This window comes from Rousettus aegyptiacus, unplaced genomic scaffold (genome assembly GCF_014176215.1).
Source record: "Rousettus aegyptiacus isolate mRouAeg1 unplaced genomic scaffold, mRouAeg1.p scaffold_m13_p_15, whole genome shotgun sequence".
NCBI lineage: Eukaryota > Metazoa > Chordata > Mammalia > Chiroptera > Pteropodidae > Rousettus > Rousettus aegyptiacus.
The window spans coordinates 54,247,504-54,273,690 of record NW_023416290.1 but is presented as its reverse complement, the minus strand read 5'-3'; the positions used below and the strand labels follow the sequence as shown (position 1 = coordinate 54,273,690).

Here is a 26,187-nt window from a genome sequence, read left to right as displayed (position 1 = left end):
CAACTGACAATTTATACTTCTCAATTTCTTCACTTTTTTTTGCCCTTTCCCCCAACCCCACTCCCATCTGGCGACCATCAGCTTGTTCTCTGTATCAGTGATTAACACAGTTTTTAAAAAAGTCCATGTCTATTACATCCAATCGGTGGGTCACCTGAGTATGTGTTTTTATTGTTAGTTTCTTCTTTTTTTTCCTCAATCTTGCTTCTTATTTTTCTTAGCAATTATTGAATGAATTTTGGATATTTTATATAAAAAAAAAGTAGAAGTCATGATCGCACACCACATCGAACGTGGCTTTTCCTTCGTGAGCTGCTTGGCAAAGTTAGTGGCGGGCAGAGTTAATGGCGGGAAGATGATACCTCAGTCAACACTGGACGGGCAGGAGATACATGGATCTCACTAATACGCCTTTCACTTTCCTCCCGTCCACACTGCTGCAGCCCTGGACTGGACTCAGACGAGGTCTTCTCTAGAGTTCTGACGAATAGTCTCTGTCTCTTGTCTCTTAATTCACTGCATTGAGATTTGCAGAATTGTCACATTCCTTCTTTTATACACGGACTTCAATGACTGAATCCAGGGAACCGAGATCCAACAAGGAAAGACCACTGCGTTTTCCTCTCTAATTAATTTCCAAGAGAGGGCAAAGGAAAGAACAAAATTGGAAGCTGACCAGTGTCCTGCATTCCAGCTTTATGTTTCCAATACGATCATGAATGGACGTCCACCTTTGTTTAACGATTGATTGTTCTTCCAGTAAGAGACTATTCTTACCAGGAATTCTCTTTTGAGGTAAAATTTCACTTCTTAAATTCGTTGCAATGAGCCTTATTTGTTAATTAAAACAAAATAAAAATATTCTAGTAAAATGTAGGAATGCCTCACAATCTCTCCTAATTGTACAAATAGTCTAGGATTTAGCATCATTCGTTGCTTGCACATGATATTTTGATTTAAATCTCCCAAGTAAAAGGAAGAGTCCCACCCCAGAAAGAAAATGCATTTCAAGGTAACTTTTTTCTTTTTAATAAAAACATGCTCCTCTCTTCACCTTGGTGAATATAAATTTGATACTCTATGCAAATGTGCCTCGTACACTCTAGAGTGCTGTAAAAGTGAAAGCTACTTTACTTAATAATTAACGTTAATGCTAATAAAATATTGTCCTCTATTAAAATGCAAAATGCTCTTGGGAGACTAAGACGTGAAACCAATTATGCATGACTTGGTGAGACATATGTTACCAGCACTTTGCCCGAGCAAGAAATGACGTGATGTGAGGAGAGCGACGGGGAACGCTTGAGAGGGAGGAAGGAGGGAGGAGGAGCGAAGGCTCACGGTCACGTGTCTGGAGCATGTCCTGCGGAAGAAGGACAGCAGGACAGGCGTGCAGAATGAAACAGCGTCAGGCTTTTGACCGTCAAAGGCGTTCGTCCGGTTTGCAGCCTGAAAGCCATGGTGAACTTTTGATGGGTGTTTTAAATAGCATCGTAGGGGTACTGAAGGGGAATCAGTAATGGCGATCTTTTCTATCTTATGATTGGGATAAAACTGTCATTCTTTGGGGTGGTGGGTGTCAAGGTTTAAAATTTCTTCCTTTAACAATAAGGAAAGTCTTACATGGGTGTCTGAAGTTCAGATCTAATAGTGTATATGAAGCTTCTAGCCTGGTGCTGGTGACCATGACGAAGCACCGTGGGCTGTTCCAAGCTCCAAGGTCATTCTCTTTCTGACATGTGGCATCTCACCGCTCACCTCAGGAATATAAGGCAAGCTGGATTTTAGAGACCGCTTCCTTCTCTTTTGCTTCAGGCTATTTTTAATCCACACATTTCTCTTCGTACCCCTCCTTCTGCCTTCCCTCCAGCTGAAGCCTTAATATGAATTGCAGGTAAATCCTGAGAATTTTATACTGCGAATTTCCTGCGGAAGGCTTTCCTCTGCTGGTACCTTATTTAGCTCTCCAGAATGCCTTGACTTGAGGTTTGCAGAAGACAGTCAGCGGGCAGGCCTTCAGCCCATCCCCCCAAGAGTCTGCATGAATGGAGAGCAGCTAATTTTGGGAACTTCTAGAAACGTTCTTAGCTCATACGTTTCCTATAAGCCCATAGGAAATTTCCAGTAAAAATTCGGGGAAAAGACTATGTAAAGAGCCAAAAGGAGGCTGATAGATGTCAAGGGGAAGTGATATTTCTGATGCAAATTTATATGGGTCTTTAACTATTTTCAGCTTTATTTGCTGCTCTCTATAGTATTTATTTACTTTGTGGGTTTTAATTGAGTGATCAGTGGGAACTTTATTTGGACTGTGGTCACAGATTATTTTGAGTATTGGTGACTTTTGGGGAGGATTGTGTTTGAAAGAAATCCTTAGGTTCAGTGCATAGCGGAGAGAAAGAAAGAAGGCAAGGGGAAGCGACGGGAAATAATATTTTGGGGTACCTACTATATGATTAAATACTTACATATATTAGCTCATTTAATCGTCACAGCAGTCTGGAAACATTCATTCATTGCAGATGAGAACTCTGAGGCTCAGATAGGTCGGAACATGGCCCAAATGTACAAAGATAGGAAGAAACAAAACTTAAATTTGGTCTTATGGATTAGAAATCCATATTTTTTCCATTGTCAGTTTGTGAAGAGCCATTTGGACACCAGGGAAAGAGGTTTCTATACCAAATAGTGGGATTTGATATTATGTCTAGCGATGTCTTTAGCTGTCTGTCTGTCTGTCTATTCACATTTAGTTCATATTCTAGAATTATATTTTTCCCTTCCCTTTGATTTTGACTTAAGTCACTAGGACTCTCTGGGCCTCAGTTTTCTAATTTGTGAAAAGACATGATAGGATGAAACTAGTGATTCTTAACCTGTGATATGTAGACCGCCAGGTGTCCTTCGAGGAATTCAGGAGCCAGTAGGGGAATAGGTGTGGACCTGGAGGAGGTCACAGAAGGCCAGGCATCATGGTGGCCAGCGGCAGCAGCTTCTTTTATCTCCTTGATATGTTAAACCTCTGGATACTTTTAAAGGGAGAATTTCATGGCCTCTGGGGGGGGGGGGGGAAGGGAGGAGGGACACATAATCTACACAATACCTCATGCCCCCTTGTTTGCATCCTTTATCTTTGTGTTATGAGCCACGAATCCAAACAGATGAGCTTTATGTCTCAAACCTGGAAGCTCTTGCGAGGCTCACATCATGAAAATACGTGACCGCCAGTGGACACATTTATGGGAACAAAGGACAAAGCTGTGTGGAGGCAGAGTGCAGGAGGAGAAGAAGGCGTTCGCTGGCTCTCAGTCAACTTGCTAAAAATCCATTTGCCAAAAGGCGATTCACCAAAACACCATGTAAATGTATCCAGAGGTTTACAAATTCCATGTAAATCTATTCAGTGAAAACTGTTTTGCCAAAAGTTGCAACAGTTTCCTAGCAAGAGCAGATCAGTTTTCCTTACGGGCTATAGGAAAGGCCAGGCTGCAAAATCAGCATAGTCTGTAAAATTTAAGTCTGCTCTTTAGAATGCACAATGTAGACTATGTGAAGTGTTCAGAGACAAATGTAAAATGCAAGAGAAACTAACATTTGAATTAGCTGGATTAAAAATCCATATTAAAAGTCTGTAGTGACATTCGTTGTTTTTTCTATACTTCTTGGCTGTTACAAACATTCATTTACAAGTTTGTTTGTTTGTTTGTTTGTTTTAGACACATCCTTTCATTTCTCTTGGGAAGATACCTAGGAGTTGAATTTGCGGGATTGCTGAGTCATATGGTAAGTCTATGTTTAACTTTTTAAGAAACTGTCAACTGTTTTCCAACATGGCTGACCCATTTTACATTTACCAGCAATGTATGAAGGTTCTAATTTTTCAGCGACCTTGCCAACACTTATTATTATCTGACTTTTAGATTCTAAACATCCTAGTGGGTGTGAAAGCGGCATTGTGTTGTTTTGTTTTGCATTTCCTAATGAGTAAAGATATTGAGCATCTTTTCCTATGATTCATGGCATTTGTATATCTTCTTTGGAGAAATACCTATCCAAATCCTGGGCCCATTTTTAAATTGGGTTGTTTGTCTATTTTTTATTGAGTTGTAAGTGTTCGTTTTATATTCTACTTACGAGTGCCTTATCAGATAATTGATGTACAAAGAGTTTTCATAATCTTTCCAAGTTCACAAAGCTAGTAAATAATGGAGATTTGAATAATCCAAATAACCCTTTTGATGATCCATGCTATAGTTATAAAAAAGAAAATGACAAATACACTAGATTGATACCAAATAGATGTGCTTAAATGCTGTTTAAGAGACTGAAAAAAAGGATCGAAGTATGCACAAGTTGCCTGGGACAACTAACTCTGCTTGGAGAAGCCATGGAAGGCTCTACTAAGAATTTGACATTTGTTCATTATATCACCAGAGGAGCAGTAGTTTACCAGTACCTGGCCGGGGCAAGGAGAGGTCAGGCATTTCAGTGAGAGTGGCCTCATGGGCAAAGGGTAGAGAAACGTAGACGTGTTCATCACCTTCAGTGAGTACTGGGAAGTACAGGGTTGGATGGAGGAGCAGTGAGCAATGAGGCCGAGTGCCGGAGCCAGGTCGTGAAGGGCCCAAGCCAAGGCTTCGGCGTCAGAGCACCATTTAGAACATGAGGATGGCAGGCTCAGTTTTGTCTTCCGGCACCAGCCCTAGGTGTGGTCAGGAGACTTCGGGAGCAGAGTCTGACCATAGTAGGAAAAGAGATGGGAGGCTGGCGGAGGGTGAATCTAGTTTGTTACTTGACTATCTGTATCTTGTGAATCTGGGGCAACTAATTGTTTCCATTTTGGAGGGCAAACTGAAACAAATATTGTGTAGGATTTCCAACTGGGCCCAACTGGCTTTCCTTCCTAACTCAGCTTGGCTCTGGTGTGTGTGTCCCTGGGCTAATCATATCGCTCCACCGAAAGCGGTTTCCTGGAACAGGGAGAGAGGATAATACCTGGCACGTGAGGAGATGCTCGGTATAAAGGAGCTACATGGCATTATCTTTAACTACTTCCCATTTACCTGGATTAAAAATATGTGAAGTGTGTGTGTGTGTGTGTGTGTGTGTGTGTTTGTGTGTGTGTTTTAATAGCTTTATTGGACTCTAATTTCCACATCATAAAATTTACCCATTATAAGCGTTCAATTTAATTATTTTAGTCAATTTACAGAGTTGAGCAACCACCACCGCAGTCCAGTTCTAGAACATTTCCGTCATTTCACGTAGTCCCCTTGTTCCTGCTTGCACTGAATTCCTGCTTTCGCTCTCATCGTAAGCAACCATGGTCTGCTTTTTGCCTGTATAGGTGTGCCTTTTATAGATATTTCTCACAGATGAAATATGTAGTCACTCTGGACATTTCATGTAAATGATATAGACTGTCTTTTTCACTTGCCTTCTTGAATTTAGATTCATATTTTTTGAGTTCATTCATATTATAGTGTGTATCATAATTCGTCGCTTTTAATTGACAGTGGTATTTCATCGTGAGCATACTATACTTTGTAAATGCGCTCACCAGTCGACAAGCATTTGGATGTAAAGTGTGATTTTACACAATATTGTATGTGCTGCTAGATCAGAGCTCACCAGAATTTTCAGATTAACTGAGATTTGCTTTCCTTTGAGTATTCTGAAGAAAGCAAATAACTATGCTGCAAAGAACCATAACGGTTATAAAAAGGAACTTCATTGTATATTATATCTAGCAACCTTTTTATTTATCTACCCATTTATCAATCTACATGTCTATTAATCATTACTTTTTAGTTTTAGCATTCTAGAGCAAAGGAAGAAAGCCAAATTCCCACCTTGATGCTGCCAACACCTTAAATTAAATTCTTTTACTTATGTAGCAACTATTGCAGAATAATTCAAAGTCACTCATTTTGCTATATTTGCTAAACAGGACAGTGGTCTTATTCACCTTAGGAATATTTTTAACAATGAGGCTGAAAAACCAGAAATATATTTGGTTGTCTATGAGGCAAGTTGGAAATGAAATCCACCAGAAATTTTTCATTTTTCACACTTTAGGCTAATGACATTTGATGCATTTTATGTAATGAGCCTGTTCCCAGCCATTGACCTTCAGGGAATGGCTTCCGAAGGTCACTAAAGTCAGTAGTCGGCTTGGTGTGAGATCCTTCCCTGTGCTCACCCCCATCCAAACGCTCAGGGCCCTGTCCCAAATTTCCAGTTCACTTGTCTGTGTCATTTATCAAGTCTTTACTTCCCAGGGGGCTAATCCTTAGTGTTTGTAAACCTGACTATGCTAAGTGCTGTCCCAGACATAGTCAATGCTCAGTAAAGTCTGCTGAATGAATGGATACGTGCTAAGTAGACTGTTGAGAATTTTGAGGTTTGTTTTTGCAATTGGCCGCTATTTTGAATGTATTCTAGGTGGGTCGAAGTGAAAGGGACCCCTTCTTGGGCCCATACATAGTTTTTCTCGCTAGAGACAGTTGTTGGGAAGAAACGTCATGTGGGTCCCTTCTTTAGTCGTGGGAGTGTAGTGGGAAGCAGCCACTTGTCACCCACTGGCCTTCTGCAGCTGACGGCACTAGGTCCTGAATGGTCCTCTCCGCGGCATGCGGAAGCTGGATCCTGAGGCTGACGTCTGCCTTCCCCTTCAGATCTAAAGCCTTGCATTCGTGTCCAGGTCATGTGATGCCGGGCCCCTGAACGAGGACCTAAACTAGTGGTGGCAACAACCTGCTTACGTCACTTGCCTGCACCCTTACCCACACACGCATCCCTATGGCCCCCACACCCTTCTTCACTAAGAAGCCAGAGTAGTCTTCTGGAAGTGCAGATCTCACGAGCCCCGCTCGAACCTCTCTCTAGCAGCTCCCTCCACTCTGAAGTCTGAATCACTCAGTTTAGCAGTATAGCCTCTTCTCGATGGGGCCGCACCTGCTTCTCCAGGGTCACCCCTTGTCCCTCCCCCCTTCTCATGCATCTTTGCACAGTGAGTACTCGGCTGCAGAGGCTGACTACATGCATGTCTTATGAGAACTGAGAGGGGGCGAGGGGTAACAGGGAACAATAGAAACAACGTCAGTAGCGGGGAGCTAGTCAGCTGAACGCGTTGTATGTCCCCCGGGAGGCAAAGCGGGGAGACGGGACTCCTGTTTTTCCTGCAGTCGACTTCAGTTCCCATGTACCCCTCAGCTCACACTATCTTTATACATCACCCCCAGTGCTAATTATCTCATTGTTCTCAAGTAGTGATAGGATCTCAACTCTGTAGAGAAGTCGGCTCCTTCCGAAGGGATGTTTTGAGGATACTTCTGACTCTGTGCAGTTTTCACTTTTTATGCCGACTCTGGATCTCTTAAACAGGTAATGGTCCCCTCCAGTACAAGTGCAGATTCTCAGCGTTCCCAGGCTGCCTGCACATCCGTCCATCTGACAAGTCCTTTGCCCATGCTCTCGTTCTCTGACCCTGCTCACATGCAAGCCTCAGCCTGCATCGCCTCTGCCTGGAAGCCGTCTCTGGTGCTCCTTAGGCTGCACATAATTACCTACACTTTTCTTTTCTTTTGGAGGGGTGGGGGGAGGGTGAGGGGGAGGGGAGGGGTGGTGGGGGAGGGGAGGCGAGGGGAGGGGAGGGGCGGGGAGGGGGGGAGGAGAAGGAGGTGGGAGGAGAGGGGAGGGAGGGAGGAGGCGGAGGGGTGAGGATGAGGGAGGGAGGGGGAGGGAGGGAGGGAGGGAGAGAGGTTAGAGAGAGAGAGAGAGGAGAGCGAGGAGATAAGAGAGAGAGACAGCAAAGCATCTCACTCCTTCCCTCTTCCTCTCCCTCTCCCTCTCCCTCTCCCTCTCCCTCTCTCTCTCTCCTTTTTTTTTTTTTTTTTGCCATGCTCGAAACAAGAATCTATTGGGAGTGGTGAAGTGTCGACTTTATAATCCTAACATTCCCTCCACATTTATTGCTTGACCGTCTTCTGCAAAACAGCTCTTTCTGTCATAAATGGGTCTGTTTGCCCTGAAAAACCGTTATTACTGACAAGGCAGGATGAATACTTAATTACTTCTCTTCAATTACCGATTTGCACAGGAAGAAGTTGCTTTAATCACCACTTCCAAAGGTGACAAATGAATTTTTGTTCCCCAGTTTTTCTCTTTTTTGAGTATCATTACGGACTCGTGGCTTTAATAGGTCCAATGTGTTTCAATCCGCTGTAATCACTGTTTCTTTTAGCGTTCTAATCATCACATCTGGGGCAGCATGAGCTGCTTCTAACAAGCAGGTTCTCATGTCTTTATGACAGACCCAGTTACTGTTTGAAAGCTTGTTGCTTTTGAATGTGACAACATGTTCCAGGCTCACCTTGTACCATCCCTAATCCAGTCCTGAAAACAGCTAGTTCTCCAAAAAATTCTAAATTTGTGGAGCATAATCTGAGTGCTAATTGCTTCTGGGGTGACATTGCAGCTAGGCCATTTCCAGGGACTAAGATAGATAACTTACTGTTAATAAAACTATATGTTCATTTAACTATTTTCACTTCAATTTCAATTTTATAGTTTGTTTTTGATGTTGTTGAATTTATATTCTCTTAGATTATCATTAACATAGCTCCTCACTTGCTTTATTGTATAGAACAAAGAAAATAGTTTCAAAATAACAATATGAATTTCATTAGTAACATAAAATAGTAAGGTTTAGTTTAATTTCTTTGTAGGTTTTTTTTTTTTTTTTTTTAAATCTGTGGAGCATATCCCACCAAGGATGTTCAATCAGAGTACTGTGATCAAAGCATCTTGAGGGAAAAATAATCGTTTTCTGTGTGGTTATGTTACTAAATTGATATATGGTTATATTTGTCTTGGTTTATTGTCATTTTTAGAAATGTCTTAAAAATTACTTTTAATAAGTAATGAACTTATATTGTTCAAAGAATATAACAGCATAGAGAGATATAGACAAGGAAGTCTCATTTCTCTTTCCCCTCTCCACATTGCCCAATGGACTTTCTATAAGGTAATCACTTTTATTAGTTTCTTGTTTTTATTTCCTATGTTCTTTTGCTCTTGTCGTTGCAATATATGAAACATAGAGACTCTTCTTCTCTTAGGCAAAGGTAGCATATTATATCTTTTCTATACCGTACTGTTTTCACTTGGCTATATAACCTGGTGAACTCATCATATTACTGCACAGAGATTGTCTTATTCTTTTTCATGGCTGCATCGTACTCCATTATGTGGATTTACCACAGCTTGTTTAACGGATCCCTACCTGTTGCTGAATATTTGAATTGTTTTAATATTTTGACTTCCAGATAATGCTGTAATTAATGTCCTCACACATATGTCACGTCCTGCTTTTTTCAGGTGTTTCTGTAGGATCAATTTCTAGAAGCAGAATCAATGGGTCAAAGAGTAAACGTATTGTAGCTCTGGTGGAGATACCCCACTGAGGGAGGTTTTATCTCTATGCAGTATTGTTCCCTAAACTGACTCCAAGTGAAAGAATAAATGAACTTATTTTAAAAAAAGGTACCTTGAAAACAGACATGCCAATTCTTTTTAATACCGCCTTGCTTTAAGGAATTTAATCTACGTCTATTCATCTTCTGAAAAATCAGACAAACAAAACAAAAGTAAACACAGCAACATCAAAACACCTCGCCCTCTTGCTAATCGTTGAGTTAGGTCCACACGGTGTTGGTGAGTGGCAGCCGTGTCCCTCCGCTGTGTGAGGTATCAGAGCTACAGGTGCGTGTTTGCCCTCATGGAGCTCACAGTCTAGTTGAGTTGCTCAGACAGACTTTATGCACCCCATGACCCAATGACTGGTTCAGTTGTGATTGCCGTTAAGAACCGCAAGAAGAAATGAAGGGTGAGATAGACCCACATAACCAGAGGACATGCCCTTCCTTGCCTTGGTAGTGGGATGAGGCTTTTCTGTGTGACATTTGTGCTGGGACCTGAGAGATGAGTGGCGAGAAGGTAAAGAAGAGGTGAGGGGTGGCAGGAAGGGGCAAGGGAGCCATTCAAAGAGCGGAGACAGAATTTGAAGACTCTGAGGTTGGGAAAGAGGTTGTTGCAAGCAATGAAAAGGTCAGTACTGCTGGAGCACAGGAGCTGGGATGAGACATGCGTGTCGCTGTCAAGGAGACGGGCATGACTTGGTCCTTTAAGTAGCACGAGGCGGCACCGCATTTCCCGAACCTTGTTTTCCCCCACAGTGCCTAGAACACAGCTGCATGCAGAGCTGAAAAGTACTAAAGCATTTTCGAGTTAACCAGGGCAGGTCATTTGAGCGTCAGTTTCTTTGTTGAAGGTTTGGACTTCTAATGTCTTAAATTAAAACGGGAGAATCAGGGGGCACTGCTTTCGGTCATTGTTGTTGTTTAACCACCATCTAAAGACAATATACAAACAAATATCCAGACAGTCTTCCGTTTGAGGAGTGTTGCTGCTGAAAGTCCTTCAGATCTCCCGTCGTGATGTGTTATAACACTCGTTTAGTTTGCGGAGCAGCAGGAAGTCACAGCGCATCCCCACACCACCTGGATCTTTTCATGCACGGTCCTGTTTCATCTTCATGACGGCTCTAGGAGGTAAGCACTAAGCAGGTGAACTCTGTCTTCATCCTTAGCAAGATGGGCCCTCCCCGTTGGTTGGGGGTTGTGAGTAGAATTAGCATTTTATTCGCCTTCCCCCAGGAGCAAACAAGGAAATTTCTCAGGCAAGGAACCAGATCAAACGGGAAGACCATCCAGGTTAAACTTCTGAAGGTCTGCTAACAGTCTAGGGAGGATTATTTCTACCAGAAGGTTTATACTTTGATGTCTAACCACCATCACCGTCATCGTCACTACAACTACATGAAGACACATACCATGTCCTGAGTGCTTCCAATACATATGTGACACTGTGCTAAGCATTTTACATGAATTAAATCATTTAATATTCATAAGCATCATAGAAGGTAAGAATTGTTATTATTCCCATATAGAGATAGAGGAACTCAGCTACAGCAAGGCTCAGTAATGCCAGGCACCATCCTAAATACTTCCTCAACAGTAACGTATTTAACACTTACAATGATAACGTGAATTGGGGACGACTGCCACCTCCGTTGTACAGATGAGAGAACCGGCACTCACGGTTCGTAAGCCGCAGGGCTGGCGTTTGGACCCAGGACGTCTAAACCATCATCTTCGCCTTCGTAGCGCTAGAGCCCAGACACTGTGGCCTGGTGGGTGGTTAAGCTGGCCTCTTCATTCCGGGGTCTGAGTATCTGGGGTCCGCTCACCTCGTGGCTGTGAGCTCAGTCTCCTTGCTTTGCGTGTCTGGGCTTCTGAACTGGCTGGTTTGTTCTGAGGGGCAGTGGAGATAAAGTGAAAGTCCGTGGCGTTTGGTCGAGTGTTGAGAGGCCCTGCGCTGAACTCCCCCTTGGCTCGGACAGGACACTCGTGTCCATGTGACCTCATTGGAATATATGCAGCTCTCTGGGCTCTACTTGCTCCTCTCTTCTGACACCCCAGAGATGCCAGTAACTCCATGAGACAATAGGTCGCAGCTAGCGACTACTGCTCGCTCTTTCCGTGGTCTCACTTTTCACGCTAATTTTATGAAATAGGTACCACTGTGATGTCCACTTGACCCGTGAGACTCCCAAAGATGGAGAAACTTAGGACACTTGCCAAGGCTCTCTCCTAATACCTATGAGAGCCCGGATTTGATCCCAGGCAGGCCTGCCTTTCACCTGCCCCACCAGCACCAGCATCTCTGGAACCGGACAACTCTAGGCTTGAATCCAGGCTTTGCCACGTACCAGATGCATGTCAGAATGAGTTACTGCGCCTCCTGAGCCTCCGTTTGCACACCTGTGAAACAGTGATCCCTGGGAGGATGGACGGAGATGGTTGATGCAAATGCCTAAGTTTAAAGCCCAGTGCATCATCAGCTGGTAGCAAGTGTTAGTTTCCTCCCAGGTGGAATGCTGTCGAGATAAATTGCTCCTTGAAGGCTGACGCCAGGAGAACTGCCTACCTCAGCCCACCAAATGAGACTTCCAGGAATTAAGTTGGGCAGCTTTAATCGACCGTCTTGTAATTTCCACAACTGGATGCAGATTAGCCACACTGTGTCATAGACTAATTACAGTCATCACTCCACGGGGCCGGCAGAATCCATTGCTGCATCTTTGCCGTTAACCTGGGGATCGTCTAATTAAAACGAAGGCGTTCTGCAAACGGCCTATGGTGCTTTACTTCCAGCAGACTGTGTTTAATCAGAACGATTGCCTCTGCACCTACTGATAGTGTTTCTTTTGGATCAAATTCTTTGCTTAATGTACCATAGGATTGCACGTCTGACGAAAGCTGATGGGGGCCTAGTCAGGGAGAGTACAAGTGTCTGCTGGGAACTAAATGGTTACTATTTCCATGGCTAGTTGCTTCCGCTTTTATTCTAGCTATTTAAATAAAGCCTTAATAGGCAGGAGACAATTGTTATATCTTTTCTCCACTGACTTGGACATGCACATAGTTCTCCATTTGTTCAATATTAATTTTGGGGGTCACACTGCTAGCCAGGTGACATATGAGGCACTACTGTGTGATACAGCAATGATAAGTAAGAGCTGGTTCTTGACCTCCAGGGGAAAAAGGTCCCATGATGTGGGTGGTTAAGGATCATGGAATGAACGATAGAGTTATTAGAAACTTGAAACCAAAGGTTATTATGATTTATGGCCCAATGGGAAGGGTCCTAGTGGGATGGAGTTAGCCTGCCATGGGATGAAGTTCCCCTCCCTCCGTTATCTAGCTGTGTGCCGTGGACAAGTCACGGTTTATTCAGCTTCAGATGCGTCAGGTGCAGGATGCGAATGACAATGCCTACTTTGTAGTGCTATTGTGAAAACCTAAGGAGATAAAAGCATGTAAAACGCAAAGGTTAATGTTGCAAGTTATATTTTTGTTTCTGTGTGTATCAGTGTTAACTGGGTGATGCTGGGCAAGTTACTTAATCTTAGAAGGGAAAATGCCATTTATTTAACTTTTACCATGTACTAAGCACTGTCCAAAATAGTGCATGAATTATGTAATTTAATTTTCATAATAGCATCATGAAATATTTGTTTTAAGTCTGTTTTCAGACAGAGAAACTGAGGCACAGGTGCTAAGCGACTTTCCAACTGTGATGCTCTTAGTAAGTGGCAAAGCCAGGGTTTGAACCCTGGCTTCAGAGGGCTTGCCCTTGACCACCGTGCCATATAATGAGAATGGAGTACATCAGGCCCCTTCCATTGGTCTTGGGCTTCCAGTGAAAAACTTACATCTGACTCTTTAGGAAAGCCATGAGAAATATCTTGGTCTCCATTTGACAGAAATGGAAACTCATGCTCAAAAAGTAGATGCATGTGCCCAAAGTCACTAAGGTGATGTGCCACAGAGCATGGCATGCCTTTTATTTTAGCAAATTGGAATATTTCAAATATGACACATTTTCATTTACCTTTATTTGTGATAACTTTACTGTATCATGAGGTAATGAAAAATAACCCATCATTTATATAAGCTAGATAATGTGTATTATGGATACGCCTGAAGCTTTAAACCATTTCCCTGTTGTTGGATTTTTCGGTCTTTATTTCCGTGGGAAAAGAGTATTACTTTTGCTCTCATTAACATCCTTTTATATAACCTTAGATCTTTGATAGCTTCCTTAGAATAGATTACTTCTTAGAAGTGGAGTAACTGGGTTTAAAGGTTGTGAACTCTTGCCTGACTATTATCAAATTGCTGTCCAAGATGTAGTAAACTACTTAATAAATATTTGTTGAATGTTGAATGAGAGAGAAAGGTATGTATCTCAGCATTGCCTGAAATCCCTTTCGTGTCATTCTGTGTTTGGTCAAGAAAATAGAACTGCTCACTCTAAATTTTTAGGGAGAGAGTTTCATACAGGAATCAGGGCTTATGTGAGTGTGGGAAGAGTGGAGAAGCGAGGGTCTGGAAGGCAGCAGCTAGAAGGGGGGGGGTGCGGGGAACCATCCCCAATGACTACGGTGTGAAGCATTGGACCAGGTAGGGAAGCTGGTGCTAACAGAGATGCTGGTGAGGCCACCACAATCGGCCACCATGACTGCAAAGCTGGAACTCATGAGAAGGTCTAAAAAGTCACCACCTCTGGCTACCAGGATCTCTGGCTTCTGCTTCGCTTCTGCCTTCCAAATCTCCATAAGTCCTTCCCTTTGGCAAACTCTAACTCAGTCACCTAGTGAAAAGATCCCAGGAAACCCAGGTCATGCCTTAGAAGGGTGCTGACAAATGACAGTCCATGATGAACTTCTCTGCCTATACTCGGCAGAACTCGTTGGCCCCTCTTAGGATTCTTTGCCAGAAGTAGTTATATTATTTAATTTGCGTTTTTAAAACTTTGAGTGCGGGTTTTTTTTTTTTTCTCGTACACTTATTGGTTATCTTTTTATTCAATGACTAGTCCTTAGCACCGAGTATAAATCAGGGGTAGTTCCGGCCAGTGGAGGAAGCCCCGGGGAACAAGGCATGCAAAGTTAGGGCTGTTGAGAAGCTTACATTCCAGGGCAGGGAGATTAGAAAAGGGAACAAATGAAGGAGTAATTTCAGATAGTAATAGCTTTTAGAGGGAAAAATTGCAGATGATTTTGAAAGGGATGGAATTGATTACTGAACATCCTATCAGCGAGTCTGGGGTCTCTGGAAATTATTTTATACTCTAGGGGTGGGAGATCTTTGTTTGTCTTCGACTAGGCTGCTTTATAACTCTGTAGAGACAGAAGTTAACTTGGAGAAAACTGTTAGGAATGCAGTTCCTGTCCATAGGAATGCAAACTGTGTCTGGTGGAATGTAGTTGATTATCATCCTGTCAATACTGTGCATTTTTGCCAGTTTTACATCAATTTGTAAGTTCCTTTCAACATTCTTTAGCTGAATATCTATCTGCAGCACGAGGACCTCTCTGTTGACCTTCTCCCTGGTTACCTCATTAATTATTCAGTTAAAGAAAATCTTTGATATATGTTTATTTTGTATGTGTATGAGAGTCACAATTATGTCTTCCAATAAAATGTGTAACAGTTTGAAAAACATAATAGAGCAAGATAATTTCACTAGTAATACATGTCATCAAGATGGCAGGATAGGGATTTTCTGAGAGGGTGATGACTGCCAGGAGGGTGGGAAGGTACTGATTTGGACTGGGTGGTCAGGAAACGTCACCGAGGAGGCGGCATTCGAGCTGAGGCTTGAGTGGATAAAGGAGGCGCCGATGCGCGAACGGAGGGCACAGGGTTCCAGTCGGAAGGAAAGCTCGTGCAAATGTCCCGAGACGGGGGTGAGGGAGGCATCACGTTGAAGAAACCAGTTGCAGTGAGTCAGGAGGTGAATGGCAGGAGGCGTGAGCAAGGGCACTAGTGGAGGCCAGATTATGTCGAGCCTTTTGGGCTATGATGAGGAATTAGAATTTCATTCTAAGTGCTGTGTAAAACTATTATAGATTGATGCAATGAAGTGTCCGATTTGGGTTAGAGAATGGATTTGCGTGTCTTCTTTTGTGAGTGTTCCATTCTCATTTTTCTTCTCAAGTTATCATTAAATCTGACATCTAATTAGCTTATCACATCTTATCGTGAATAAAACTATAATTTTATTTTGATTAACAATTGTAAACAAATTAATCATGAAAGTAACACATAATCATGGGAGGAACATTTGTGAAATAAAAAAAAAAATGTACCAAGAGGAAATAAAAAATATTTAGCTTTTAGAAATACACCATACAGCTTGTATAGTGTTTTTAGTTTCTGTAGTATCTCAAGTTCTTGGCCACCTTGAGCAAGAAGAGAGAAATTTCAAGACAATTTCTAAGCTGACCAATCTACTAACTTAGTGATTTACTGAGTTTTCCTGTGGCATCTGCTCATTGGGCGACAGCAGCTAATAGGTACTGCCTGCAAGCAGCAGGTGCCAGAGACACCTGAGGCTTTTGCCCCAAGCCCAGTTCATTTCAGGTCACACATCTGCTCTTCCTTCCTCTGAGAGACACCCACTGGGAAGGCTCTTCCGGCCTGGCAGTCCCCAGGGGTAGGTGGTAAGCATCTCCCCCGACCTCCCAACAAGGAGCACAGCTGGGAAGGAATTAACCAGTGGAAAGAAAGCTGTGCAAAGAGAGCGAGAGGGGATTCAGCGGAGGTGCCCAGAGGCTTGCGTGATAGGAAGCAGGAAATGGCATGTTTTTTCCTAGGCTCGCTATGACATAAAGATCTGTTCTTTACTTCAAGGTTGCTGTTTAAGTCGGTGGAGGTAGTGCCCCTCAGACTGAGGCGTGAGGTCACGCAAAGTCCTCCTTTTGGGAAGGAAACCATCCTCATCTTATGATGGATGAGAACAGCCAATGGACACAGGACCGGCACTCCCACAGTGGGGTCTCCGGGGTCCACATTTCTGTGGATGAACAGTTGGGGGACAGTTCCAGGGGCCACCTCTCTGGTTGAGCTCCCCTCGTCTGCTGAGGGAAGGTTTTCCACGTAAAGGGAAGACTGTAGCGTTGAGGGAACTTGGGAATCGTCGAAGTGTAGTTAAAAATGACCAGACCTCACGGTCAGGACGGGACTAGAATTATGCACATCTGTGACTTAAACATCCTAACTCAAGGGTCAAGAGCCCGGGGTTTGCAGCCGGGCAGACCTGAGCTCAGAACCTCGTTTTGCTATTTAGTGGTTGTGTGACCTTGGGCGAGTCAAGTCAGTTCTCTGAGCCTCCATTTCCTCATCTGGAAAATGGCGATAAGATAATAGCATCTGCCGCATAGAATTGTTCCGAGATTAAGAGGAGAAAATATATTTTCTGTGCCAAGCATGATAACAGAAGGACACGACCTGCATGCACGCAAAAGGAAAGGAAAGAAGTCTCCAGAAATTAGCAAGGCTCGCTGAGGAGGGAGGGGCCGAGAACAGAGAAGGCAGGGTCATTCCATGGGCCCTCGGGGGGTGGATTTTTTTGTGGCAAGGGCAGAAGGAATTCTCCAGTGGGGACAACATATCATTCAGAACTGCAAACACCATTCTTGTTATGATTAACTCCGCATCAGGCTACTTTCTTGTTACTAATTGCAGGAATTTTTACACAGGTAAAAGTGAGCATCTGGACCAGCTTGCACAGGCTGAGGAATTTGTAGGGCTTCAGTTTCCCTAGCTGTAAGTTAGAAATTACGTATACTTCCCAGAATTTCTTTGAGGATTAAACGGCACATAGCAGATGTTTATTCAATTCAGCTTTTTCTTATTCGTGGATTAATTCATTCAGTTAATAGTTCTAACAGACACTGAACCGTGCGCCCGGGAGCCAACAGTGAACAAAGGAGATAGACTCCCTGCTCTACCGCTGCATGAAATCTGTTTTACAAGACGATACACTTAAAAAAAAAACCATACGGGGAAATCGATCAGCGAGTTATTATGGCAGAGACAGTAACAGGTACATTGACAGATTCTTTTTAGGTTGGGGTCTGTGCAGAGGTGGTCAGCCATTTTCTGAGAATTAGTAATGATTTAAGTCGACGGTTAAATGGTAATAGAAATCCGTCCGAAGAAAAATTTTTTGAAAGGTGGAGAGAGCGTTTCAAGAGTGGACAATAGTATGTTCTGAGATCCCAGTGGGAAGGAGCTTACAGGGCCGGAGTGGCAGCGAGCAAGGGCACGGGTGTCCCTACGGGCTCGGAGGACACTTAGATATCATTATCCCCTCAAGCACGTGCGCCACGAGCGTCTCTAAGGTGTCCAAGGCCTAGAAGCACAGAGGATTCCACCCAAACGAATTGGCTTCTTGAGACTCGGAACTTCAGCTGCTAAGCGAGGGTGACCGTGTGTCCGGGTTCGCCCATCCCAGAGAAACGATTCGCGGCATTCCCTTTCGTCTCAAAGTCTGTCCGCTGATGGGTGTGGTCAGTCCGCCCTGCACACCTGGGCTTCGGTCCCCAACCTGGCGGAGCTCGTCCATCAGTGTGGGCGAGGAGAGGCTCCGTTTCATGATATTTCCCCTCTTCTTCGGTCAAGTGGGATGCCACCGTGTATAAAGCTGCGAGAATGATATCCGGCCGGCTAATGGCCATTCAATAGAGAGTGAGGAGTATTATCATTGTGGTTGTGGTTGTCGTCATCTTCTGTGGGGATAATGATTTCTGCTGATAGAAGGGCCTGTCCTGTGGTGGAACCGCTGCTTAGCCAGAATGCTTTCCTCCGCGAGGACAGGCAGTCATCTCTGGATGTCTGCTCTAAGCCCGGCTCTCTGGCTGATGCTCTCGAGGCGTTTCTGTTTGATAGTGTTTTTTTAAATCTATGCTCCCAGACAAGGCTGTTTGTCCTCCTGACTGCAGTCCTGGCTCCAGCACATATTAACTGGGTGACTTCAGGCACGCCCTCTGTGGACCTCACATTTCTCTTGTGGGGGATGTTGTTTAAAATGAGGATTCGAATTCAAATGAGGTGATCAGAGCGTGAGCTCAGAATGGGACTGCAGTTAAGGAAAGCTGTCAATTAATTGTATCGTTTCTCCCGTCTGAAGAAAGAGTGTTTACAGAACGGGCTTCAAGACAACGTGCCTGAGACGCCACTGCCAGCTCCGGTGCGCTGCTGGATGGCTGCGTGTAGGAAGGCTCCGACACTAGCTCTGTCTGTGAATCATGACCGGGGGCGGAGGCCTTGACCACAGGGGCTGATAACATCACCGGACTCCGGGTTAGCATTTCGGATCCAGATGCTGGGCCAGAGTGAGAAGTGGTTTTTCTGCCGGCTGCTCCGTTTGGGCTTTGTCTTCTCTCTGCAGCACATGACCGGATCCGGCGGAGGTGGCGGTCAGGGGAGAATGAGCGGAGAAGTAACCTTTCCCCTCATTGGGGCAGACCGGCTCTGCTGAAACACGAAATGCAACTTCACGCGGCCGGGCCATCGCTGGCTGGCAAAGGGCAGTGTGTCAGCAAACAAAAGTGTTCTTATTTTTTTTTTTTTGTTTGGTCAATGAAGATGCAGTAAACCGCAGGAAAGATGACAGCCATTCCCCCATGTCATTCGCGTGAATGAGAATGAACTCCATTGTAGAGCGAGCCTTTGGGCGTTATCCGGTGCTGCTATTTCTGCCGGTCAGAATTCGCGCATCTCTCCCACATGACTCACGGTCTGCAGCCTCTCGCCCAGTGGGTGACTCTGACTGTGTCCTGCGGAGCGTCTGCTCCGGCTTGCACATCCAGGCACTCGACATGCACATGGCCATGTGGACCCCAAACCTTCTGACGTGGGAAATAGTTCCAGGGGCATTTAGATTACAATGAGCTTTTCTTATGATTTTTAAAAATATAGGCGCTTTTCTTGGCAAGCGAAGTACTCTCTCTCTCTCTCTCTCTCTCTCTCTCTCTCACTCACTCACTCCTCAGTGATTAGAATTTCCAATGAACCAGAATTTATAAAAATAATTCTGTAAGATGAAGAAAGAGTAGTCACAGACCCCATGGGAGATACTTTCCAAACACTGTCTCGTTAACACCTTACCACACCCTCCATGGTGGGTATTATCACCCCTGTTGTATTGGTGGGGAAACGTAGACTCAGAGAGGTTAAATTACTGGCTTAAGATTTTCTCAAATAAAAGGCTGGGCCAGGAAGCCGACTCCAATTGCATATCAGTTACAGGCCAGGAGCAGTGCTGGGGATGTGGGACACTTCTTCAGTGAATTCTCACAGTGACTTTATTATTATCCCCACTTAAGGTAAAAAATCAGAGTTCTAAGAGATTCTGGGTAGTATTGTCTCCTGTCATAGTCCGGATTGGAAGCATGTTTTTGTCCATGTTACACAACTACGTGATTACACTTTTAGGAGCCAGAGGACGTTCACAGGCAAACGGACATTTCAAGGATGATCAAAAAGGAAGCTAACCAGTGCTGACTTAGCGCAAGCTCCCAGACCTTTGTCAAACACTGTGCTCGATCATTTTTTACTCCCTTAGCAAACTTTGACGTCGTAACTGTGCACAAAGCGTCATAGAGATGTTCAAAACAATGGTTTTAATGCTTGTGTGACAAAACAAGGTGCATGTATTCATTCACTATGCAGAGGTACAAAGCCACGGAATGCAGTTTTGAAAGCATTTCAGGAACAAGGGGTTATCGATTAATGGAAACATATTGACAAAATCCTCCCTGCTCTCCAAACCTTTTAGTAATTGGTATTTAAATCGATGTACTTGGAAAATGTTCTTTTCTCATCATCAGTAGGACAATTTCCAAAAATCAGGTGTAGAACTTAAAAAGAAAAACTACCACATATCGAATACCAACTTAGAGTCAGGGCCAAACTGTATATATTGTTTCTAAGTTTTATAATAAACTTACGGTAGGTATTATTTTCTGCATTTACGAGACAGAAACCTGAGATTAGAGAGATTAAGGAAATTGTCATATCCAGTCTTCAGCTAGGAATGGATGGGTCTGGGACTGTGAATTCGGTTCTATTTCGGAGTCTGTGCGCTTTCTACTCGTGAAGTCTGCTGATGTGTGTGCACCAATGAAGCTGACTCCTTAGCTCAAATGTCAGGTTGTGACCCCATTGAAGAAAGCAGATATGTACCCTCTTCATCTCTGCTTTTCCTTTATCTGGGAGAGCCCAGAGCGCCTGAAATAGCATAGGTGCTCAGGAAGCATTTGTTGAATCCAATAGGAATTTTGCTTAATTGCTGTAGGTTGTCTTTCTTTTTCTTTCTTTTTCTTTCTTTCTTTCTTTCTTTCTTTCTTTCTTTCTTTCTTTCTTTCTTTCTTTCTTGCTTTCTTGCTTTCTTTCTTTCTTGCTTTCTTGCTTTCTTGCTTTCTTGCTTTCTTGCTTTCTTGCTTTCTTGCTTTCTTGCTTTCTTGCTTTCTTGCTTTCTTGCTTTCTTGCTTTCTTTCTTTCTTGCTTTCTTTCTTGCTTTCTTTCTTGCTTTCTTTCTTGCTTTCTTTCTTGCTTTCTTTCTTGCTTTCTTCTCTCTCTCTCTCTCTCTCTCTTTCTCTCTTTCTGTCTGTCTTTATGTCTGTCTTTCTTTCATTTAAAAAGTTGCTAATAGATATTTCCAATGTCAAAATTAGAGGAGACTTGTGTGCTTGGGTGTGTGGTTTCATTGCTGGGGAGTAACTTGGAAACCATTGCAGGCTGATGATAGCAGCCGTTATGTTTTGACTAATCTGGCATGAATTTTTCCCAAAGATATGCAACACTGATCATCCGAAGACTACTTGCTTACTAGAAAAAAAAAAAAAAACGATGAAAAAGAGAATGCTCTTGAAGGGAAGGAAAGAGCTGAAGCAAGCCTGCAAAAGTTTTTTATGGCCCAAATTTCCTTCTGCAAGAGGCACCTTTTTGAAAGTGATACAGAAGGGTTGAGGTTCTATTTTTTCTATTTTTTTTTTTAAACCATGCTCTTGGGAAGTTGCAAAAGCTGAACAGAAAGTATGAAATCTGGAAGTTTAAAAAAAGGCACAAACCTACCCAAAGTGGCAAAAAAAAAAAAAAAAAAAAAAAAAAAAAAAGACTGATACCAAGAAGCAGAAGACATTTTGCTCACTTTTGATTGTCTCAAATCTTACACATTAAGTTCACTATCTTATTGTCTTATTGACTTAGGAATTAAGAAAGCCTACCAATTATTGTCCCTGGTGCTTTCTCATAAATTCTGCTTCTATATTGTGAGAATTCTTATAAATTGTCATTAACAACAAAGTTCCAGACATATCACCTTGAGTAGAGCCAGTCACATGGATACATCACCTGATCCCCAGGAGACACTGACTGATGTAATCGAGCAGGGCTGGAGACAGGTCCTGTCTGGGGCGCGTGAAAGCTGTCATATTTCATCCAGGTCCGGTTTTGCTGAGCAAAGGTGCTTAAAGTCACTACAGTGTCTTTTCAGAGGTGGCCTTCTTTGGGGTATCTGAATAGACACTGGTTGAGATCCAGAGTCAGTTGCTGACTCCGCCACTTAACTGGCTGTATGACCTCAAATGTCACTTCAGCTTTCTGAGCCTCAGAATTTCTCAACTGTCAAGTGGGGATAAATAACTTCCAGCTACCTCACTGTGTTGTCCGTGAAAATTAAACGAGAAAATGCAGGCAATGTGTTTGGCATGTAGTACATGCTATTATCATCCTTCTTCTAGTAGACACAATAGACCACATGGAGGCTGGTAGGTGTTTAAACCAGGAATGTGTGAACATCTATTGTGTGCGAGAAATGTGTATTGGACTCAGTCCAAGACTCCAGGGGATGCAGGAGTGGAAGGCGCTCGCGCTTGTTCATTATCTGCTGGGCGTCAGGCTGTGGAGCAGGAGTCGTCACACACATGAGTCCTCCCTTTTATGAATCGGGAGGCTCAGGCCCAGGGAGTTTCTAACTTTCCTGCGGTCATGCAGCTCAGTAAATGGCGGGCTTAGGCATGGAGTCAGCTCTCCCCATAGTTTGTCATGCAACTGACCAAGTTCATAATCTCAGACATGTATTTTAGGAAGTTCCCTAAAATGGACCATATCTAATTGCTTTCATTTTTAGCAATGGCTGGATCACAGGTTTCCTGATGTACTGATTAATTCTGACCCCACCTGTGGCTCTCTTCTGCCTGAAGACAGTGTTTGTCCCCTAGCCTTTCTGATGCCAAAGATAGAAAGCCTTTTTTTTTTTTTTTTTTTAATGTTCTACGCCTTATTTTTGAGCCTTTGCCTTGAATACAAGAGGGAGACAAAGGGATCGTGAACAAGGCTCTCAGCTTGAAGTATTTAGATTTGGCCAAGTTCTTTTTTCAGATTCCCAAGCCTTACCTTACTTTCACACCTGTGTGCTGGGGAGTGAGCTGTTTCCTTGATTTTATAAAGTCTTACCCTTCTAGATCTTGCTCGACTTCCTATCTCGAGCCTTTCTTTCCTTGCACGTAGAATGACGTACTCCTTATTTTTCATGTCGTAGCAGTTATTGCAATGCAGTGTGTTTAACTGGTTTCCTATCTACCTCCAAGACGCTGGGAATCCCTTGAGGGTTTGATATGTGCCTTATTCCTCTTTATACCTACTGTCCATGCGCAGTAGAGACATAATTGGTATATTAATACTAGTACTTAATGAATCAAAAGGCACGAGCATTGGTCTCTGAATTACTGTGACATATCTGAGAGCAGTGTCATCCTCTTATGCCCAATTTTCAGGCCTTTACCTCGTCTGAGCATCCTCATTTTTACTCTTCAGAGAAATCCCAGAATAGCTCTAATTGATGACTGTTTTGGTCCAAACTATACCTTGACTGTTTATTTCTATTCTCTGCCTTAGACTCCTGGGGATTCTGATTTAATTGGTTTGGACACTTGCCTCAGAGTGAATTGTTTAAATATAACCAGCACGATACAAGCTGCTCAGGCTGCAACTCTGAATCCCGGTATTTGAGGAAGAGATACACATGTGTGCAAAAGTGGGAAGCCATTCATGAATGCTGGGGGCAGGGGAGGGGAGAGCAGGTGAAAGGGATGTGGAAGCCACTTCCCTTTCTCATATGAGTAGAGACTCCAGCAGAAGTTACCGAGCCATTCATCTATATGATCATTCATTTATCTCTGTTCATTCATTCATCCTGCAGGAGTCCCTCCAGGGTCTTCCTCCCTCTCTTCTGGCCCCTGTCCAAACTATCTTCTGCAGCCCTGACTGTGACCTTTCAATAGTTCCCTGTTGTTCACAAGGTAGAGTGCAGGCTCCTTGGCATGGAGTCCAAGCTCTCCGAGCCAGTCTCTGCCCACTCGACTCCCCTCATCTCCTGCACTTCTCTAAGCTCGAACAGTATTGGACTCTTAACGGCACCATGGAAATGCCAGTAGGTTTTGCCTCCTTGCTTTTCCGTGTGTCGGACCCAGCTTACTGATGCTTGTATGTCATCCTTCGTTTGCCTCGAGGAGCACTGACTGCTTCCTGAGCAGGTACCGCTGCACACTCTGGCAGGGTCCCTTCTTCTGTTACACGGCGATATGGAAGGCTTCTCACCCTTACACGCGGCATCCTATCAGAAAGTTTTCCTTCATCCCATCTGAATGTTTTCCTCTGATTCCTCCTTGGATTATTTTCTCTATTCCTGTTTGATGTAAGAATGATTTATCCTAAGGCAGAGATTTGAGATCTCGTTCTTAGAATTGGACAGACCGAGTGTGAGTTCTGGCTTCCTTATTCGTACTAGCTGTGTGACCTCACTTTTCTTTTTTATATGATCAATAAGGTATGGGCAATACTAGTAGTTAGCTCATGGGATGTTCGTAAGCACATCTACTAAATATCTACAATGTGCCAGGTACTGCATGGCAGCCTTTATAATTATATCCGTGTAAGTACACATTGTATAAATAGCAGAGCCAAGACTGAAGGACCCACCGGCCCTCCCAAGCCCCATGCTCCTTACCCAGTAATTACCTTGAAAATAGATATTTTAAGGAAATTTATGACTTTGCACTAGTACTGGAGTTTTGGGGTACTCTTTCCACCCAATCTCCATTTTACATCATAGTGTTTTATAGCATCCATATTGCTTCCGAACACACACAAAGTTCAGGTTGGTAAATAGTCACGAATGAATGAATTTGGTGAGCAAGCCAATATCAAGTGGATTTTCGAAAAAATATCATAGGAGTCTGTGAAGGACTTGTATGTTCTTTACTTATTCCTGCTGCTTGTGTGACCATCGGTATTTCTCCCATTTTCATATTCGTCTTGAGATTGATCTTTTTAATCATTTCTCACAATTACTCAAATTCTATGCAGAATTCTCATTGCTTCCCAGACCTTGATGTTCAAACCACACTTCGCACACGGTGAATTTGTATATTCAGTGGCTTAGGTTGGTGCCAAGCCTAATTTTCCCAATGTCCTTTGCTCTCTCTCTAATTACTTTTGACAGGAGCCAAGCTCACACCACAAAACAGTTGGCCTGTCAAGAAGGCTGAAGAAGCTGCCCTAGACCCAAATTTTTGGTGGCTGAGCTGGTATTCCTTTGCTTTACAAAGCCTTTAATTGAAAACAACACATGGATTCTAACTTGTTTAAAATGCCTCCAAGTCCTGGCATAAATTGAATTGAACCCAAGACCCCAAGACCTATCATCCCTAGAGAAACACAGCATTAGAGCGGACAGAGCTGAGGGTGGAAAGACCTATAAGAATGCAGAGGTCTGTAAAATGGCTCCAGCACATTCTATGAGGTTTGGCAAGAGCCAAAATTCTAGTAGCCAGACACGTTCTGCACGAAGTTTGAACTGATTTGACATTGTGACGGGGGCCGTCCTTGCTCTCGGGCCTTATTAGTTCACGATTTACTCAATAGAATTTTGTTTTGCGTGAGGTGTCCAAGATATCTAATGATCGCTGCTGAAATAGTGCTAATGCTTTGCTTTCTCACGTTCCTCTGTATGTTCTTGGTCAAGATCAAACATCATTTGAATCTTGTATGTCTCGTTTTGTATTTAGGTCTTGAAAGTCAAATCATGTGACAAGCTATAAACCTGGCAAGGCCTATTGCCCTCACTCTCTAAAATGACTAGTAACCACCTATTTTAGCTATTTAATTGAGTCCCTCAGTTAGGCTCAGATGTCATTTGTAGTGAAATTGTCAAAACCATTATTGTCCTTTTAGAAATTATTCAAATCGTGTCAATAGAAACACTGTTCTAAAATTTAGGCCCTTATATATATTGTGTCCTGAGAAGGTCTTACCTCGGTGAATGCCCCGTTATGTCTTCCATGGCCCCAGCTGGAAAATTGAGAGTTATTCTCAACTCCTCCCTCTCAGAATCTAACCAGTTCCTGAGATGTACTGATTCCACTGTACTCATATTTTTTGACTGCACCCACTCCTCCCAAACTCATAGTTCATGCCATTGTCATTCCTCTTCTAGAATCTTGCCATAGCTGGCCGACTGGTCTCCCTGCTTGTCGTCTTGCCTTCTTCCATTCCACCCACCAGTCAGTGGTCCTATTGATCTACGTGAAGCATGCCTTTTATCATGCCATTCAGTTGTTTAAATAATCTCAGTGGTCCCCCTTTCTCCTAGAACAATGTCCCTAATGTCCCTGTAAGTCCAGCACGACCTGGTCTCTCTATCTTT

General features: G+C 43.4%; 1 long non-coding RNA gene across 2 annotated transcripts in view; it reads left to right on the top strand.

Moving 5' to 3' along the window:
* The first annotated feature begins 1,339 nt into the window (after positions 1 to 1,339).
* Positions 1,340 to 26,187, top strand: part of LOC107501903 — a 570,942-nt gene continuing 546,094 nt past the window's right edge. For both annotated transcript variants that reach the window (XR_004954765.1, XR_004954764.1), the window contains exons 1-2: positions 1,340 to 1,461; positions 3,717 to 3,783. This is a non-coding gene — a long non-coding RNA (uncharacterized LOC107501903). The remainder of the gene's footprint in view (positions 1,462 to 3,716; positions 3,784 to 26,187) is intronic.